Genomic DNA, 17,548 nt, shown 5'->3' with positions numbered 1-17,548 from the left:
ATTTGCACAAGGCTGGTGTTTGAAATCCTGAGAACTATGCCCCTGGTGCTTTCAAAGCAGGATTTAAATTCTCCCTGTGATCAGCTTGGTATCATATGTTAAAAGAATCTGAATCCTTTCCCATTAAACTTAAGGGAAACTTTGCAAACTGGTTTAATGGGAGTTTTAAAGTTTAGATTAAAATATTTCATATTCCAAAAGTGCAGTCTCTGAAAAATTGTTCCTCGAATTGGAAAGGGAACAGGAGCTGGCTCCTACTTAATTTTCTGTATGTCTGTCCCCGTGTAACAGACATTATCCTTCTCACAAATATAAATTACTTCTTTTTCATCCTTTCCTCTTCACCCCTGTCACTGAATTCATTATTCATTTAACTGATACATCCACTAACTGAGCTGAGCCTTATTATGATTAGCTTAAAATGTGCTAATCAAAAAGCCTACAGTATAAATATTTAAATATCAGATTTTAGTAAACCTACCTTATCAAAAATAAAAGAAAATGAAACAACAGAGCACATGTATTATGTATACCATTATTATAGGGATGTATGAGGAAGCCTCTACAGAAAAACCTCAAAATTTTTAATTTTTTTTTTTTTTTTTTTTTTAAATAAGGGTCCTGTTGAGAAATGTTCTTGCTGTGAGTAGGTAGGCAGGCTGTACCTACGCAGGGATGGTGATGAGATGGAGCCTTGTCATTCTGACAGGCAGCATCGCTGTCCATCGATCCATCTGATCAGCTGGAACCAGCCCAGCAATGCTTCCACACTGAACTGTCAATTTCTTTAAAAATATATTTCACTGAATCTGCTCTTGGGTGACTCTCACCATAAGTTTGCAGAATTGCAGAATCATTTAGGATGGAAAAAACTTTTGAGATCACTGAGTCCAAGAGCCTTGTCAATGACACCAGAGCACCGAGTGCCACCTCCAGGGATGGGCACCCCAAACCTCCCTGGGCAGTTCCAATCCCTGAGCACCCTCTCCATGGGGAAATTCCTGCTGATGTCCACCCTGAGCCTCCCCTGGCCCAGCCTGAGGCTGTTCCCTCTCCTCCTGTCCCTGTTCCCTGGGAGCAGAGCCCCTCCCCAGCTGTCCCCTCCTGTCAGGGAGTTGTGGAGAATAAGAAGGTCCCCCCAGGTTTCCTCTTTGCCAGGCTAAACAACCCCAATTCCCTCAGCCACTCCTCATACAATCTACAACTGAACTGGGTCTGGTCCATTCCAGAAGGACCAGAGACAGTTTAAGACCCATGAGCCACTTCAGAGAGTCTGTGGGTCAGGGTGGAAGGGCTAAAACCTGCCAGGGAGCCAGGGAGAAGCTTCCACAGAAGGGAAAGAGAAACAACAGCATCCTAAAAAACCCTCCTAAAGATGCTGGTCTTCACCTGCTGATTGTGCTGGAAGGAAATGCTGCTCCCTCAGAACACTTTAAAAAGTACTGGGTAGGGGAGAAAAGTTTCTGATGAAAAGATGCAGCCCTCAGTGTGTTTGGTTGGTTGGTTTTGCCTCCAGAACTTCCCACAGTTCAATATTGAAATGCCCATTGATTAACAGTCCATGACCTACAGCTTTTGTTCACAGGGTGTTTTGCCAGCTCAGTTGTTGCTCAATTCCTTATGTTTTTCACATTATCAATAAACGTAAATCCCCTTAGTCTGTGGCTGAGAAGAGACTAATTCTGAACCTCTGTTTAGTCTCATCTTTTGCAGTTCCAAAAGGTCTTCATGCATTGCTATTTTTGAAAAGACAGAAAGGAGGAGGAAGATGATGCCCAAATGATTGAATCTTTCTCTCAACTCTAAAAGAGAAAATTCCTATAGGAGGAGGAGTTCTGTGTCCCTTGCTGTTGGTGAACAGATGGAAAACGTATCTAGCAGAGGTTTCATTTCCATCAGATTATTTCCTTAGAATCTGCCATTACTGTGCAGATTAATATTCTTTGATGCTGTGCATTTTTTATATGCGACATCAAAGGTTTCTGCATATCTGTTTGAAATCGTTGAAAGAATTAAAAGGAAACCAAAATCCACTCTGATTTTATTTTTCAGAAGTATTTCTACAATCAAGAGCTGTATTTTAAAAGCCACTAAGCAGCTGGTTCAACCCAGAACCACGATATGCAGTGTGTTAATATGCTTTGTTCCTTCCAATAATATTCTTATTGGTACAAATCCTTCCAGAGCACACAAGAGAGCACAGAACCCCACATCTCTACCAACCTGAAATAAAAATATGCACAGTATGAAAATATCAGCAATCAATAATTCCCAAACTGGCTTCCATCAGTGGCTGTCCAAACTTACCAGACTGCCTGAGGACAATTTCCTGCAGAAAACCCAGTCTGAACCAAGCAATTACATGAACGAGTGATGATAATGTGCTTTGAAAGTTAAGCCAGGGGTGATTAAATGTCTGTGGGTAATAAACAGAATTAAAAGTATTTAGGAAACAAAGCACGGCTCTGAACACAACCAGAGCACAGTGTATCATTAGTGGTTGTAAGCAAAAAAACCCATTCATTTGTGGGACAAGATAATGGTTGGATGTGAGAATCTGTTCTGTTTTCTCCACTCTCTAAAATGCCTGCCCATGAGCTGAGTGCTGCTATCAGCATTTAACATGCTCAATGGTACACTTATATATTTCATAAATCCAAGTTGCTTCAATGCCCTCAAAAGACTCTTTGGAAAATGCTTTTTGGAAAGGGATAGCTCAACAAGAAGAAAATGTGGCTCTTTGCAAAATGTGCAACATGGATCATGGTGATACTTGGGAGAAGATCCTGGGAGCTGGAACTGGAACATATCAGCTCACATTTTGATCCATTCACTTGCATCCTATTTCCAGACAATAAAGGATAATAATTCAAGATTTAAACTTTGATGGCTCCAATTGCTTAGCAACAGATTCACCAAACTCAAATTGTTTCAACTCTGAAATTCAAAGAACTTTTGGCATCTGGAAGACAAATGACACATTCATCTGCCTAATTTAATGATTTCTTTTGCCTTAATTGCAAGATAACAAAGAGGTAAAATCCACTACAAGCAGTCATGGTAGGCTGTAAAAAAAGTGAAGGGATTTGACCTTTAGTAAGCTATTAGAAAAAACATTTCTATTTTAAAATAAAAAGGTTTCAGGAAACAATCTTCAGAACTTGGTGTGCAGAGTATAAGGTTTGAATCAACAGGTCCTTATTGTTGTCAAACAGATTTCCTGATTGGTGTAAAAAAAATAATGAAAAATTCTATTTTGTGCCACTAGATAGAGTCAGTTGGAGCCTGGGGATTTTTGCTATAAATATTGATACACCCCCGCAATCACTTTTCTGACTCACTCGTTTTCTCTTTCCTGTTCTCCTCTTTGGCTCCAGTTTTCACGCTAACGTTTCACTTCTTACTCACCAAGTGTTGCAGTCACTGCTGCCTTCAGCACAGCGTTAAAAGCCTTCCTTCCTTCCAAACCCGTGGAGGGAAAGCACAGTCTGACAGATCACCTTTTATTTATCCTGCCTGCTTGGGAAGCCACCTGCCTTGGTGGCTTGTACTGAGGCAGCACCTGAGCTGCAAGGCTGGGGAGAAGCTCCACTCCCTCCTCATGTGGGGTTATGGTTGGCACTGGGTTTGTTGGGAGATTTCCCTGTGGGACACATATTGAGAAAGTAAGAAAATTACAGCCTGAAAAATATTCCAGGCTGGAGCTTCTCAGCTCTGTTCCCAGCCCATGAGCTGGTCCAGCTCAAGGCTAGGGAGAATTTCTCCCAAGGTGATAATTTGGTCAAAATAAAAAGGAATTAATAACAAGATAGAACACCTGTTGTGGTGTGTGCCCAGGCCCTGGCCATGGGGTGTCTTCTCTCTGAACCAATCACCTTTTCTCTGCTCTTGGAGTTGCAGTCATGCTACAAAACCAAGTGTGTTTCTGAAGAAACTTGGCTCTTTCTTCCTGTCATAAAAAACGACCATGTAGCTGTGCATCTTATTTCTGCCACACTTAAAGGGTTAAAACCCCTTCCCATGGCTACATTTCCCCTTCCCTCTTCTCCTCCTTGTACAAGTGCTGATGGAATGGCTGGATAGAAAGATTTCCACATGGCAGAGTTTGCCTTTTCTTCCCTCTCTGAAAAAATATGCTCTAAAAAGGCCCAAATTAAATCCCAAAGGAGCCACCAGAGCTTTCCCACAGGTGTTGGAACAGGACAAAGCACTGGAAAATGCATTTTTAAACGTGGGTTTTGTACTTGTGACCAAAGGCTGAGCCAGCTGAGGCATGGAAGGGTGTGACCAATTCTTTGGATAAAGGCAGGCATGGATCTCACAGGGTTCTGTGGCTCATCCCTGGTGACATTTGGAAATCTGCAAAACCAGTGGCCACTCACTTCTCTTTTCCAACTTTAAATTTACCCTGCAGGTCTCCAAGGTGCTTCAGCTAACATCACCATTTTGTGGGAGATGAGAATTACCAGCCTTGGCTTTCTGCCTTCCTTCGAGTCTGAGTCCAGGTTTGCTGAGATAAAATCTTTTCAATTTTGTGCTGAAGAACTGGGTTCTTCACTAGTTTTCAACCAGGATGGTGTCACCTTGCATCTCAAAATACTTTGTTTTTTTAATAATATTTTTTGATGGACATTCCTCAAGGAAACCCCAGATTCCCCTATCACCGATTTTTTCCCTTTCATTCATTAGCCAGGTAACTTCACTGGATTAAATAAACAGAATTCTCCAACAAGTAGCTATTGTGTTTCATTTCTGACTAATTTTGTTTTTCTAGTAGTTTTATTATTTTATTCCTTTCTATATTTTCAATCAACTTTTTTGTAAACTAATCCAAACTCTATTATAAAAATTCCTGTAATCAAGGTGCTGCCCCCCTTCAAAGGAAAGTTGCAGCTCTTGTGTACAGTTTTCAGTTTCAGCATTTTTACTGGCATGGTAATTAACTCTTTTTCAAGATCTTTCAGATCTCTTGCATGAATAATCTCTGGTCTAATGACCCCTGTCTGGTCTTTAACCAATTTATGTCAGTCACTGCCCCAGGCCTTTTCAGTTTATTACCTTGCTTCAATTGCTTTAGTAAACCATTTATCTCTGCTAGTGAAGTGACTCTTTAATTCTGTGTTCTATATTAGGAAGAAATTTGTCTCTATAAGACACTGGCACAGATTTCCCTGAAAAGATGTGAATTCCCCATCTCTGGAAGTGTCCAAGGCCTGGTTGGACAGGGCTTGGAGCAAGCTGGGATAATAGAAGGTGTCCCTGCACGTGACAGGAGGTGGAACATGATGATCTTTAAATTCCCTTCCAACCCAAACCATTCTATGATTCAATTTGTAATTAGAAAGAAAAGATGGCTTTGTTTTAAATTGAGGTGTTATTGCCTGTTCTTGGAATTTAAAAAGAGTTTAAAAATAAAGCAAGAGCCTCTCCAAAATGAGATGTTAAGATATTCAAACACAGCTGACAATCGAATCAACAGCTCACAGACTTGAAAGCAGGCAAGGTTTCCTTCCCAAAAATGCGGCTGTAGAATCACTGGAGGCTGTGCTGGGTCAGGTTGAGAGATTTTTTTCTAGTTTTACCATTTCCCCTTGATCCCTGGCTTTAAGTGAACTTATGACAAACTTGTTGCTCTGTGCTGAACACCACTCCTGCCCCACACTAATTGCAGTATATAATTAATTATCCTTCCTCCTAATATCCAATCTAAACCTGCTCTCTGTCAGTGTGAAGCTATTCCCTCTTGTCCTGTCCCTTCAGGCCCTTGTAAAGTGTCTCTCCATCATTCTTGTAGTTCCTTCAGGCACTGGAAAGTCACATTTAGGTCACCCCAAAGCTGCTCCAGGCTGAACAATCCCAATTCTCCCAACTTTTCCTCATAGGACAGGTGCTCCATGATCCCCCTTGTGCTATGAGCATCCAAAACCACAAGTGACAGAGTCTGGCCCAGTCTGACCAGTGGCTGCTCCTCCCCTTTTCCATGGCCATCTCTGCAGGGAGAGCAGGACATCCAAAATGTCATCCTAAAAGGGATGAGGAGGAAAGGGAGGAAACCAGAGGACATCTGGGCATGTGCCTGCCCTCCTCCTGCCTTTGCTTTCCCTGCTCCTGGGCTAGAAATAGAGATGCCAATCTCCAGAGCTGTCAATCCAACATCCTCCACCCTCATGAAGGTAACGTTTCAAAAGTGACACAGATTGAACATGTAAAATGCTCTTTAATTTTCATGTAAATTCCATCTCTGCTCTCCTGAGTCTGGAGGTGTCCAAAATTTGAGAAGCAGAAAATAGAAGACTTTGAAAGAAACACTGAGCTATTTGCCAGCTTCCCTGTATAAAAAGCATTTAAATGTGCAGTGTTCTGAGTCTTTAAATAACAAGAACTGGGCTTTATGTTCTCCTTTTTTTCATGCTCTGCTCGTGATTCGAGTGTCAATAAGTTGAGCTGTTTGTTGTCTGAGCACTTTTGCTTTCTGTTTTGCAGAGTGAGTGTTAGCCTTGTGTACTGGTTTGAAGGGAAAACCAATGAGAGACCCCAAGTCAGAAATACAATTTAATAGGAAAAAAAAAAGGAAAATAAAATACATGCAATAGTACAAAAGAAAAGGACTGACAGAGTCAGAATACAACCTGACACCCTGCTAGTTAGGGTGGTGGTAGCAGTCCAGATGAAGTGGTCTTGTTGAAGTAGTGATCCTGTAGAAAGATCTGGAAGCTCTTGTCCTCTGGAAACCAGTGGGTAAGGGCTGCTCTGATGTTCCAAATCTCAGATTTTTATCTAGGTAGGAAAGGCTTGGTTCCTCCCCCTGGGTTGGAGCATCTCCCAATGAGATGATGTAATTTTATCAGTCATGCACTGGGATTCCATGGCCCATTAACAGGAGAGATCTCCTGGAGGGAGGATAGGCTGTGGAAAAGATAAAAAAGATAACATGGTTTTTAACACTTGGCCCATTAACAGAAGATATCTCCCCTGGAGATAAGGATGGAAAAGATAAAGAGCACTGCCCCAGCTGGTTTTACAGATGGTGACAGAATACATACTTTTGGGCACATCTTTACATTGTAACCTAGGACACCTCGTACCAAGCAGCTCCACCATTCCCTGTGTTTGCTCACCAGTTAATTACTGGTCCTGGCCCTCAGCTCACTGGGTTGTGCCAGACTGGTTCCTGTGAAGGTGCTGAGGCCCTGCCACAGGGTGCCCAGGGATATTGTGGATTCTCCATCCCTGGAAGTGTCCAAGGCCAGGTTGGATGGGGCTTGGAGCAACCTGGGATAGTGGAAGGTGTCCCTGCCCATGGTGACTGAAATGATCTTTAAGATCCCTTCCAACCCAAACCATTCTGTGATTCTCTGCCACCCAGCTGAGGTTTGAGCTGGAAGTTTTGCTGAAATACTGTTTTAAAGTGCTTATTTCACTATTTTACAAGAACAGCACTGGGTACTGTAGGACAGGAAGATGAAAATCAGCTGATCCCCCTTTTCCATCCATGTCCATGTCACACTCTGATCCTGTAAAGTCCTCTGCCTGTCTCACCTCAGCTGACATTGCTGCAGCAAAACTGCTGTTCCTGGGAGGATGGCTTAGAGGAGATGCAAGAGATCTCAGCAGGGGTTAGCACTTGATTCACATACTTCTGGTTGAAAAGAAAAAATAGTTGCACCCGAGAGTGAAAAGATCAAGGCAGAGCCAGGCTGCGAGTGCCTGCAGGCAGAGCAGCAGAGATGTGCCAGACTTGTTAGAGGTCCCTCTCAGGTTTCCAAAAATGAAGATGAAAACCCATCCTTTTATCATCCCTGAAATATTTTTTTTTTTATCCTTAAGGATCCCCTGCTGTGCACACACACACTTTGCCTGGGTCCACTGGCAAACTGGGTTATGAAAACAGTATCCCAAATTATGCTTAATTTCTGCTCCTGGCTTGGAGAAATATTGAAATAAGATTAAGGCTGCTTCCAGTCAACTGAGGATCTGCTTCATTCTTGAATAATGGGAGGTGAAACCATTTACACGTGCTCAGAAGAATGAAACAAAGGCGTGGAGTGGACTAAGCCCTGTGTTTGATTATGGGATGCACCAGGGAACACAGAGATAAAGCAGAGCTGTGCAGGCTGATGTGTTTCCCCCCCCTGTTCTTCAACATTTGAATACAGAAAGAATTTCCTCTTAGTTTTTTCCTGGTTTTCCAGTGAGACACAGAGGATGTGGGAATTTTGATGTGACAGGGCAGCTTTGGGGCTGGTGAATCCATTCAGAAATTATTCCAGCCTTTCTCCAATGACAGCTGATGTGCAGCTTCTTTTCCACACCATGCTCAATCCTGGGGGCAAATTCCCTGAGGGGGGCCTTGAAATGAAAAGGTCTTGCAGTGAATTTTGTCTTTTTTTCTGGCTGCAAACTACAAGGGAGAAGATTATCTCCAATCTCTGAGATTTTTTTGGTTTTGCTTACATTAATTGAATGATTTCTGGAAGCAGGTTGGGTTTGTGACACCCTATAATGATCCTTAACTGACGTATGATATCAGGTGGTAAAACACTGCTTTTCTTACTGCACATTATACTCACAGAGTGTATTTTTCTCATTGAAATGGATTTATAAATATGCAGAAAAGCTTTCCTGGGGAATATCATACCATCCTAATTTTACTTTTGTTGAATGATGTCCAATCTCTGCTTAAAATTCCCTGTGCTGATGAGTATTCCAGCTGGCAAACTAGAGCAGTCAGAGTAAATTCATTTCAAAGTGCAAATTAATATTTGCCAAGATGCACTCACTCTCTTTGCAGCATTCAATCAGCTCTCCCTGAAGCATAATGGGTGGAGAGAGTGAAATGGATGAGATACCTATTGCAATTCACATTAATGTTACTAATGGGAGTTGTAAATGAGAGTTGGATCAGGCACTAGATAAATTCATATGTCTCTCTAGTACTTAATTAATCAGTCAGTTTATCAGTAATTATGAATACAGCACTTCTGATCTTCAGGAAAAGCTCATCCCCCTCCCAGAAGCCATGCACAGATCTGATTTTCATGGCTGAGAAGTGAACATTTATGAGTTGCTCACTATAATTCTGTTTTGTTTGTGGGGTTTTTTTTGTAATGTTTGGCATTTTTCTTTTGTTTTGTGGTTTTGTTTTTGTTTACCCAATTGAAAAGTTTATTGCTTTTTTCTGGTTTTACTAAATGAGCATTTCCATAGGAAGCACATATTCCCACTGTAGAATTTTACGTGAAAGCAGCCTTTTAATCACCTTTTGTCAGAACTGTTTAAAATATAATCCAACAATTTGCTGAATTTGTACATGCTGAGAGTCATGAATCACTAGAAATGTTTGTGTCCAGATGTTTTGAGATTGCATTAATTTATTATATCTAAGACTGATTTTTACACTGGTATTTCATCACATAGTTTAGTGGGAGATTTCAGAATTAGAGACAGATCCATTACAAAGTTTGTTTTGTCATTTGGGGGTAACAATCAACTTCCTTTGTTTTACTGGATGAAGAAGAGACAAAATTCCACAGTGCAACGAGCTTGCATCTTCCCACCTCTTCCATTTCATGTGCTTACTTAAGTTGGGGCTCATCTGTAGAAGGAATAACCCAAAACACTGATATTTTGAATTATCCTTGAAATTAAGAGGCAGAGGCACTGCAGGAACCTGCAGTACTGAGGGAGTGGGACCTGTGAAAAAGGAAACACCAGGAACACATTTGGGGTTCTGCCCAAATGCTGCTGAGGTGCTTCAGTCCCACTCTGGGGACTGAGTGAACTTAAAGTTTGGAGGACTCAAAACAAGATTTGTCTTGGAGGGATCTTGGACTTGGAGCAAAGTTTGTGTCCTGGTGCTTTGGCTTCTTGGACTGTGGTGACTGCATTGAGAGCCCTGAGGGAAGGAGGAATGAAGAAGTTGAGCAGCTTGGAATTGCTTCTTTTCCTGGGACAGAGGGTGGGAATGGAGCAAATGAGCTTCAATGCAAGAAGGAAAAAATAATCTGATGGTCTTTTCAGCTTTTAAGTCTGTGTCTTCTTCACCAAGACATCAAACCACAAAACCCCTGAATGTAGCAAGGACAGGATAATTCATTTTTAGGGTTTTGCTTCTGTGGTATGAGATTGTGGGGAGACTTTTAACAGTGGCTTCATCTTGGTTGATTTATTCTGCAGATCTGTGCTGGTCTTTGTTGTGGTGGGGTATAAATCAAGAGCAAGAAAGCCAGGAAGGAGTGGATTACAGTGTATTGGATTAAACTCAGAGCTTGTCATCAGTAACTCTCTCTTTTGTGGGTGATTAGTGGAGAATTAAATTACCCATGTGGATAATTTGAATAAACATTCTGGGAGCTGGCAAACTGACATTTTTGGTTTGGCATTATTTTTTCCTTTCATTTTGTTCTCTTTTCTAACTTTAGTATGCATTATTCACTCACAAAGATGGCTGTATTTTCAGCATAAAATATATATTTCCTAAAAAAGGAGAACGAATTCAAATATTTGTTTCATTTGAAAACTGGCATGTTAGCTGTTTTTTTCATAAACCTTCTGTAGAGTCAGCCCAGTTTCAAACTTTTCAAATATATTAAAAAGATTGAACTTAAGGAAGCTAGGAGGATATATATATGTGCATGTATATATATATATGTATATGTATATATATAAATTCAATTCCTCCCTCGATTTCCATCTGTATTGAGTTTAAAGTACATTTGCTTTAGGTAGCAGATTTTCACACAGCAGTGACCTACCTCACAGGCCATTCTCTGTCTATAAATATTGAAGTTCATATTGAGTTTATACTGAATACTGAATTTATACTGGAGAGTGTGAAGATTTCCCAAGGTGATAACTCCAAGCACTGATTTTCTGGGAATGTGGGGGCATTAAAATATTCTGCTGAAGCCATCCTAGTCAAGCTGGACAGTTAAATATGACAGTCAGAGTTTTCTTTCCTCTTTCTTTACATCCTTGGTGGCCTTTTGTGGTTATAGTGGCACACAAAAAATAAATCATCCCCCTCAGCCTGATGTTCATTCCTGCTGTGGTTACACCCCCTGGTCAGGAGGGTGATTTTAGGGTTTTAACCATCTTCCTGTGTATTTCTGTTCTTCTTTGAGCTGCTGGGGCAGAGAGGGTGCATCCCTACAAGGAAAGTCATGAACAGCTGAGATTGAGGCACAGTCCTGCTCTGGCTCCCTGCTGGACTGGACTCAGGGATTTTGGTGGGACTGGTGTCCAGATGACTCCCAGCATGGAGGAAAGGGAATCTTACCCACTCTGCTTGGTGCAGGGAGCCTGAGCACAGCACAGCTTGGGGTAGCAAATTCCCTCTGTGGCTGTTGAAAAGATTGGGCCAGGAGACCTGGTCCTTTGTTAGGCCTTTATTAAAGGCTAGCCTTGGGTGGGGAACCCAAAGGGCTGCACACACCGCTGGTGCTCCTGCTTGAAAACGCTAAAGAGAAGGAATGCAGCTTTGTATTGGGGCACAGCTGGGCCTTCCATCCTCATGGGGTCGATAGAAAAGTAAGCCACCCTCAGAGTCAATGGACGCCATGGTGGTCGGGTGCTATCGGGTCATGGAGACAGGACATAGCAGCCCTGGATGATAAATTCTTTCTCTTCACTATTTTCCTGACCTGAAAACACTATTCTCAATTCCAGACGTTATTTGGGCTCTTTGTTTTAGGGGTTTTAAACTCTGCAGAGCGTCCCATGAGCACTTGCGGTTGCATCTCGTTTAAATGGAAACAGGAAGTGGGCGTGGATACCAAGTACGGGAGCCGGGAAGGGACAAACAACAGGAGCGTTATGGCTGGGCGTTATGGATACAAGGTAGGTACGGGAAAGGGAAAGGACAGACAGCCAGGGACATTTACAGTTCACAAAAACATAAAGCATGAACAAACAAACAGTTCACATAAACAACAAGAACCTGGTAGAGACAAGCTTTCATCTGGGCATTTACTCCCCACAGCTGTGTGTCAGCACTCTCAGCTGATATTGGAAATGTTCAGTCGATATTTTCCCAATGGCAGCTGGAATTTCAGTGAGTTGCTGATGTAAACTCTGAGGGATGCAGCAGCTTCCTGACCCCACAGGACCTTTCAGCTTGTGAGCAGTTACCAACCATTTAATGACTGAGTAGTTTTGATGTTCTGCTAATGCTCCTTCCCTTGCTCCCTTGTAGTGGGTTCTTTTCCAGTCCCTTAATCTTATTCACTGCCTGCCTGAGCCAAGAGCTTTGCCATTTTAATGAGAAAGGAATGGCTCACTGGACTTGGGCATAAAGATATTTATTTGTATTTTACGTGCTGGCTGGAAGGAAATCCTTTAATTAAAGGCCTGAGAGGTCAGAGGAGATATAAGGGATGAACAAACCCGAGTCATTTATCAGTATATGTATGAATATGGATGGATTCAATGAACTGGTGAAAGCACTGCGAGTGTAATTTGTGCAGTGAAAATTTAAATAATGGAAAGGAAAATCCAGAGAGCTTTTCTGCCTAAATAATTGAAGTGAGAACAAGGCAGAGATCAATTTAAATCTGGCCACATATGGCCAGATTCCTCTGTGTTAAAAACACCTCCAGAATCACTGTTCACCCATCAGAGAGAGTTCGATCTCTGAGAATAACTATTTAAATACTTTTAGAATATTTTTAATATATATATATTAAATGCAATAAATAAATAAACCTCCAGAATCACTATTCACCCATCAGAGAGAGCTGGATCTCTGAGAATAACTGTTTCAATAGTTTTAGAATATTTTTAACATATATATTAAATACAATAAATAAGAGGAAGAGGAGGAAGTCATAGTTGCAGAAATATATGGTGGGTAGTGCAAGGTCCCTTTTACAAACTAATGATTTTGGATTTGGCTATTTTGGAACCACCAAACCTGAATGGGATTTCAGTAATGAGGGATTCAACATGTCACAGGATCCAGGGGTCTCTCTGACACTATGAAATGAAAAATTTGCAGCTGAAAAAAAGCATTTCAATAGAAGAAAGATAAGAAAGAACTGACTATTTTAGTTAAGGTAAATAAAAGGCTGTCTAATTTATAATGAGATTTTTTTTTGTTATTTTTAATGAATTTTATTTTTGTAATGGAAAATTCAGGTTACTTCAGCTCACCAGTTTCTGACACCAGGTGCCACTCAGTGCATCAAGGTAAGACACGGCTGATCACAGTGGAGAAGTTGCAATGTAGATAAGAAATTCCAGAAGAAGAACAGAGCTGCCCTGAAGCCTCCCTGCAATGAGAATTTGAGCCTTGGGACAGGAGCATGTGTTTGGAAACATCCTTGTGCTCAACTCAGAGATAAAGCAGTGGGAAATCCTGGCTGCAGGGAACCCCAATCTCCCATCAAGGAATAACATTGTGATAAGGAGAGAGGAAAACTCCCTTCTGGAGCCTAACCTGGGTATTTAACAGTGATTTATTAACCATCTTTTAAACTATTTAATTATTATATATATATTATTATTATTATATATATTATAGATAAAATAATTTTAACTATTAAATTATTTTATTTAGCTATTTAATTTTTATTTAATTAACCATCTTTTTAACAGTGCTGGTTTTGGTCATCTCTGCTTAAGGAAGGCTGTGCTTGGTGGTAACACTCCCAGAATTGCCCCCATGATTCAGATAATCCATATTAACCCCTTGTTTCTGTGATTTCTCATTCCCACACATTTATTTCCCTGCCATTTTGGCCCCAGACCTATTCTCATGTGGATATTTTCTTTCAGTACAACCAGCATGGTACTGAATTCTGGATCAACAGAAATTTGGCTCATCCTTTACCACTGCCTGAAAACTCTTCAGCTTCTTTATAATCTCTCCAAAAATACTGAGCTGGTCTTTGTGTTCTGTTTCTTGCCTTCAGGGAATGTGCTTTGTTGGCTGGGGCAGTGTGGGCTGCTCAAAGGAAAATAGAGTTGATTCATGAGTTGTATTCTGCTTTAGATAGATTTCATTGATGTAATAAGGTATGGTAAGATATTTTGGTTAGCAGATTTTGATTTTATGGTAGTTTTTACTATTGTATTAGCTATAGTAGATTTTATTATTGTATTAGAAATAATATTTTGCAGCCTCTTGCAAGAAAGAGCAGCAAGGTGCAAATATTCAAGGTATCTTCAAGTCTTGAGTTGTGTTTGTCCTCCCTTGCACGGGGCCCTGCAGCAGACTACAAACACTTCTCCTTTTTCCTTTTTTCTAAATAGAAAGGGGTGACTTGTGGAAGCCCATGGGACAGTTTAGTGTGAACACAGAGCTTTCCCAGGAGCTGGCCTGGGAGCAGAGGTTTTTCCAAGAACAAACAAAGGCACCTGCTACTGTTTACAGAGTGTGTATTTTGAGAACACTGCTGTTTATAACGAAAACATCTGTGCAAGAGGTGCTGCCTGCTCTGACCAATGGGCTGGATTCTGTTCTTGGAGTAGTGCTTGAGTATATTTAAGGAGAATTTTAGAATAAACTTTGTCTCCTTCCTGTCTTGAAGGATGGCCATGTTGCTGTGTGTTTTATTACTGCCGTTCCAAGGGTTAATCCCTAACTAAGAGCAACAGGGCAGCCCTTCCCTGGGGGCTCTGGAAGGCTCCATGTGCTTGGAGCATCCCCCTCTGCAGAGGCTGAGCCTGTTGGTCTTGGTGCTGAACTTTGCTTAATTTATTTGCATGGAATTCAAAGTACTTTACATAAAAAAAAAAAAAAGACTAAGTAGGGCAGGGTGGTGAGTTAAGAATAAGCTGTGACATGCTTCAAGCATCCCTTCATGTCCACTCGGATCTGGTTGCTGAGCTGCTGCAGTGACCACTGTCACAAACATTTCCCTGCATCAGGAGAAGAGTGAATGCAGCATCTTCCTGACTGCTGGGCTCCAGGACTGGGGCTGCAGAGGAAAATGCAAAGCTGCACTCTCCCAGCCATGGCACGTGATGAGAAATTATCTCTATTGGAAATCCAGCTTTGAAACCCCGTACCAAAATCATTGCTCCATTATTTAAGGGTGTGGGTGGAGCAGGCTGGTCACCAGCCACTGCTATTACTCTATTACTGATGCTCTAAAAGTTTTGGGAGGAGACAAGCTGGAGTTGTTCAGTTATTAATAGAGATGTTATGTTTTATTCATTCTGAATGAAAAAAACATAGTGTGTGATATAAGATTCCCTGAAGTTCAAGGGCGTGGAATCATTGGAGAGAAGTCGAGTGAGTGACATCAAAACCTCGATTCTGAGGGAATCTTTTTATACAAATCTTTCAGTGGTCTCCTCACAGCATCCAGTCAACGACGGCAGCTTCTCTCCAGGTCCTCTCTTCTTCATGGGGACTCTGGCAAATATTCCTGTACCCCATTTACTGTACAAATGATTTGAGCACAGCCCTGCACCTCAGCACCACAGAAACAGCACTGTGGGGTTGTGATTTCTGTCCTGCCTCCTGCCTGGAAGTACCAAAGGAAGCCAAAAAATACAGGGCTGAGTTTCTGGGCACACATTTTGCCTTTGGCTCTGAACTCTGCATAGGGTGCAGGAGGAAAAGAGTAGCACAGACTTTTCTATCCGAGCTGCAGAGCTGGACAGGTTGGGTTGTGTGAGTGTGGGGACAGAGTCTGGTGTGTTCATGAATCCCCCCTTGTCCACAGGCATGGATAACTCAGCTGCTGAGTAACTGTGCTGGTTTTACTGGGTGAAGCCTGCTCAGGACTGACAGCTTGGATGGAGCAGATTCCCACAGCCCTGGAACAAACTCAGCTCCTATTAATGCTCAGAGGCTGTGACAAGCGTAGAGCACTTGGGGGTTGACACCTGTTCAGTGCTGGTTAATCCTGAATTTGTCCCGTTTAAATACAATCATGCTGTCATTTCAAATGCGGCTGCTTTCTGTACAGACATGCACAGAAGTGAAAATCCTACCTTTTTTTAATTCCACTCCAGCTGCCTGGAGGAGATAAGTCCTATCAATATCTCAGTTCCATGCTTTCTGCCTACCAGAGGCAGGAATCCAATGCACAGATATCACTGAGCCATCCCCTGTTAATGAGTGGGTGGATATAAATATGACACCATGGACAGATGCATATTTTGTAATTCCCCTTTACAGATTTCATTAAGGTGAATTTGCAGGTTTCCTCTCCTGCCATTTTTGTAACACTCAGTGGTTTTGCTGTTCATTTGCATTTTCAGCCTAGCCAAAATTGTTCCCATTTCTCATTTATTTGTTCCCGAGGGTTAATCCAGTACACATATTTTTCCTAAATGCTAAAGGCAAACTCTATCTTGCAGGGAAATTAAATTGTGTCATCAGGTAAAATGCTGATACCAAAAATAACTCAAAAATAAATGGAAAGCAAAGAGATAATGTCTGTTGAACTTCCAAACTGTGTCTTAATACAAAGTTTTGCTATGGGATTATTCAAAATGAATAAACACATGGAGAAGGAAATGCCAAAACTAAAAAGTTACATGCTTTTAAATTGTTGGGGACACCAGAAATTAATGATAAACCCCAACCTTTTCCAAAAACCTGCTTCAGGTCCCTGATGGTTGTTAATGGAAGTTTGCTGGTGGGGTTTGGCTCCTGTTCTCCCAGCCATATGCAGACTCACGCAAGGAGACATTCAAACTGGTACCATCTGTGGCTGATAGTTTACAAGCCTTAATTAGTCAAAGTTTATCCTTACGCTGAACACAACCAGTGTGTTTAGCAGACAGTGGGCCCACACATGTCAGCAAGAAGATTTCCTCTGTCTCTGCCATCATCCGTGTCACAGGAGGGGAGCTCAAACTGCAAAGAGAGACTTTCCTCCGTGGCATTGCAAGGACAAGGTTAACACGGTCATTTTCATGAATCCCATGGGATAACTGCTCTGAAACTTGTTAGCAGAGAGTGGAACACTTGTGCTTGAAATTTGTAAGGCTTCAGCTAAAATGGGTTCTTGGTGTGATGTCTCAGTGGCATCTGTCATCCCCAGCACTGCCACACAGAAAGGCTCTAATGTCGAGAAAATCAGTTTTAACAACTTCAGCCTTCTTTGAATTGTGATCAAGAAACATCTTGGGCTGGGACTCCTATAATCTGATTTTAGGCAGGTTTGACAGCTAGTTTAGCAGGATTGTCAATGATTTTCCCCACCCTAAGAAGAGCCAGATGTCTCTGTCCTCTGACTCGTTTTGATTCAACCTCTCCTTTCAATCGTAGGTGAGGGGAATCCTTTGATGTAGAGGTACTTTACAGTATTTTTTATTGCTTCCACCCTCACTCTGTCAGGATTTAGCTTCGGGTGTCTGGAATTAAACACCAGCAGGAAAATCCTTTATGTCACAGATCCAGTTAATGCATTTTTCTTGCACTGGTTCCACCCAGCTCTGCTCCAGGAGCAGCACCAGAGTCAGGCAGGGGTTTGCTCCAAGCAGCTCTGTTGGGAAATGGAGATAGCAGAGAATTTATCTCTCAGGTTAATCCTTCTGAAAGCTGGGGGATCATAGCACTGATCCTCAACTGAGAGAGCATGAACTACCT

The 17,548-nt window shown here is 41.7% G+C and overlaps 2 long non-coding RNA genes across 2 annotated transcripts in view; one reads left to right on the top strand and one right to left on the bottom strand.

Annotated features, from left to right (window-relative positions):
- Nucleotides 1–6,592: 6,592 nt before the first annotated feature.
- Nucleotides 6,593–17,548, bottom strand: part of LOC148221951 (uncharacterized) — a 40,387-nt gene continuing 29,431 nt past the window's right edge. Inside the window, exon 3 of the long non-coding RNA XR_015807061.1 lies at nt 6,593–6,906. This is a non-coding gene — a long non-coding RNA (uncharacterized LOC148221951). The remainder of the gene's footprint in view (nt 6,907–17,548) is intronic.
- On the top strand, nt 11,783–14,417 carry LOC148221952 (uncharacterized). Its single transcript, XR_015807060.1, has 3 exons — nt 11,783–11,838; nt 13,135–13,185; nt 13,774–14,417. It is a non-coding gene; the product is annotated as an uncharacterized LOC148221952 (long non-coding RNA).

The sequence above is a fragment of the Sturnus vulgaris genome, chromosome 15 (assembly GCF_052056855.1).
Source record: "Sturnus vulgaris isolate bStuVul1 chromosome 15, bStuVul1.hap1, whole genome shotgun sequence".
Lineage (NCBI taxonomy): Eukaryota > Metazoa > Chordata > Aves > Passeriformes > Sturnidae > Sturnus > Sturnus vulgaris.
This window is presented reverse-complemented; position numbering and strand designations above follow the sequence as displayed.